The sequence below is a fragment of the Egretta garzetta genome, unplaced genomic scaffold (assembly GCF_000687185.1).
Source record: "Egretta garzetta isolate BGI_Z169 unplaced genomic scaffold, ASM68718v1 scaffold251, whole genome shotgun sequence".
NCBI lineage: Eukaryota > Metazoa > Chordata > Aves > Pelecaniformes > Ardeidae > Egretta > Egretta garzetta.
The window spans coordinates 5,895,593-5,899,089 of record NW_009258952.1 but is presented as its reverse complement, the minus strand read 5'-3'; positions in this window follow the sequence as shown (position 1 = coordinate 5,899,089).

Genomic DNA, 3,497 nt, shown 5'->3' with positions numbered 1-3,497 from the left:
CTGAACATCGGTGACTTTTTCAGGCAGGATAATACACTGATATCCTCTGTCTAGCCAGCCTCAGATTTGTCTTACACTCCTTTCACAGGCATCTAGTAAAAGAAAGGTGGGGGCAGATGTGTACAAGTTTGCAAGCACAAGTTTGCAAGTCAGTTCCTGCAGAACATGAACCAAACACATGGAGGTACCACTAGGACCATTCCTCCAGGTGATGAAATTGGTGCTTAGATGCTAAAATCCCCTCTTAGCTGTATGAACGTGACAGAGAGCAGAAGCTAGCCTACCGGGCTTATCATGGTATCCTCCTGTGCACATTAACACTGATGGGCTGCATTCCTGTGTGAAACATCATACTCTTTCTCAACTAACAGGGAAATCTTGGCCAAAGATGGTGGCAAAGTACCTACTCCTCTACTCTCTCATAGTGCTGTCTGATAAACTTTTTTCATTTTCCTTTCTCCTCCTCCTGGTACTTCCTCTGTCATCCATCTAGCTGTATTTTCCTAAAACATTATACACCTTCAATTCTCAGTTGCTGAATAAAGCTCCTCCCTTACCCACGTGTACCTGAAATTGCTTCCACAGCATAGTTTGCATTGGCCAGTTCCAAAATTAAAGTACCTTTCAACTGGCGCTTGTAGAAAAGTTTTCCTTTTTTCCTATGGACTACCACCAGGTTTTAGGAGTCGCTACATGTGTTTGGGATCTTAAATCCCAAACAGCTTTTGGTGTCTGTGTTTTAAGCGCAGAGTCTTAATCTATCCCTCGTCCTCTCTTTCTCTCTTTCTTGTATGCACGCACGCAGAGCAGAATAAATAAAAACAGTGTTCACGCCATCTTCTTTATTTTCACTCAGACTATTTTGCCTGAAATACCACTGCTTTGAAGAAATCTCTGTGTTGGTCAACTGAGTGTTGCAAACGCAGCAGCCTGTCCAGTTATGAATGAATTAAAGAGAGGCCTAACTGCAGGCCTTGATTCACCAGTTTAATACCCCAAATTTACACCTATCCAGTGAGGTGGCAATCAGAAGAGTTGCACCCCACAGGGGTACTCCTGCCCTGAGTCAGATACCCTTGGGCTGGTTCAGCCTTCGCCGTTACAGAAGCCTGAGTGCTTGTCCATGCAGCAAGTCTATTCTGCAGTTACTGGTTTAGATTTTGATAATCCTGATAGCATCCGTGACTACCACCCACTTGGGTAATGCGAAGGGAAATTCTGAGCAGATGAAGTGTTTTACAGGCTCTCTGGACTGAGTGGTGAAAAGAAGGAATGGAATGAATAACCCCAACAGGAGTGCTGGTGGTGCCAAACCATGAACAAATATTTCCCTTAATACTCCTGTTATGTTAAGTGACAGTTACATTTGTCATTACATACAGCTCCAGCGTACGATTACTTGACCCAAACCCACCACAGCACACCAAGCCCGGGCTATGCCGGGCATACCGTATTGCAGTGGAAGCCGCAGAAAATCCCAGCAGCTTCGGGGAAAGGGTTTTCATGCACAGAGGAAAGCCTGATCCCGAATAGAAGAAGGACGGGGCTTGGGGTGGTGCTGAAAGCTCCGGGACTGCAACGGCAAGGGGACCATCCCTGTTTAGCACCAGTCGGTAACCATGGCCACCCCCTTTCTCTAGGAGTGAATTGGTCCTTTTCTGCTGTAGCAGCGATGGATAAATACCCAAACATACACATAGAGACAGGCTGTGGAACAAATGAACATTGGAAAGTAATCGAAGCCATATTGCTTCAGACAGTAAAAATTACACTAGGCGAGAAGTGTAACAAAACCACGCAACACAACAGGCTTATTGTTGGGTGGCTTGGTTCCTTCTACTCTGTTGCTATGTGAAAAAATGAACACAAGCATCGGGGAGACTGGATGTACAGAGGGGAAGAGTGAGAGATGATGCAGAGTGCTGTCAAATGCAGAAAATAAACAAACCAGGGGGAAAAAATGCAGGAAATAAATCTAATAAAATTTACTGAACAGTAGTTTTTGGAGTTATTTTACAACGGGTAAAAATAAGGCAATTTCCATGTGCACCGTTTCTGTTAAAACAATCCAGAATAAAAACATATATGGAGTATTTTGATATTCACCGAGTGCCAAGAATGATATCACAAACTAAACTAACAAACCCGTAATACACACAAATCATTTGACCGTGCATGAAATACTATTTTAAAACATTATTAACCATGTCTGATAGTTTGCAAAATTTCTTACTACTGTGACTTTATAAGCAGGTATTTACAAGAAACATCAATACTGCTAAAGATGGGGGTTTTAAAAAACACAAATTTTGCCACTGTTCATCAGACTTTGCAGCTAGGAGTTGCACCCACTTCTCCCAGAAGCGGCGTTTGCACATACTCACACAGGCAAAGAGAAATAACTTCAAATAACAGGACGAAAACTCTCTAACAGATCAAAAGATTAACAATATAAATGCAGCAAGCCGAGTATTTCTTAGAGAAAGCAACAACCATCATTTTGTAACCTGAGTCACTGAAGACAAGTATTTTTAAATCTACAGTTATTTTCTGTAGCTTTGGCATAAGCCTCCACCTCCCACTGAATTTCAGCATTCACGCCTTCCAATCGTTAAAAGCGCACGTAGCTTTCGAAAAACTTTCCAGCCACTTGGTTGCAACAAAAATAATTACCACTTTAAAAGCCATAACTTTTTCTCGGGACTGACAAGTTGTTTACTTACAGACTTCCCATTTATTCCCTGGGGGTCTTCCATTGAAGATTTCTTCTTCCAAATTATATACGGGCTATTAGTTATAGTGAGGTTCAGACAGTCCTAGCACACACCCCCACCTGTGAAAAAGACAGTACCACATTGCCGTATTAATTTGCTGGCATGAACTTAAGAGCTGATCTTTACATCTGCAACTTCCCATTAACTAACAAGTATTCACAAGTTGGGAGCAGGCATCATCGATGAATTGAATTAATCTTGGAAACAAATATATAGTTGAGCCGTTTATTGCAAATCTACATGAGCCAAAAGCAGGCAGCAAGAGCCCCGTTGTGCTCGCTGTCAGCAGATGAATAAAAGGCAGCCAGGAACTCTTCTACCGACGGTATTTCTGCGCCAACAACACATCTTTTCTTTTTTTTTTTCCTTTTTTTTTTTTTTTTTGCTGTAGTTCAGCCTCTCCCTGATATCTATCAATGTCAATTGTACTTTAATGCCAAGAGGAAATAATAACAAAGAAATATGATTGTAGATTGAGCCAGGATAAAAGAGAAAATCCACAAAGTTTTCAAAACGTTGCCCTCAAGCTAAGGATATTTTTATACTAAATCTCTTCAAGTTTACATTAGGTCATAGTCCTAGCCCCTATAAATTATAAATATGGGATGCTTTGTGTTCTCTCACCTTTGGAAACGGTGTTCTTTGATGTTAAAAATAACAGTGAAGTGCCAAGACAAATTAACAAAGGCTTACCCCCCAAACAGACATCAGTTCAAAATACGG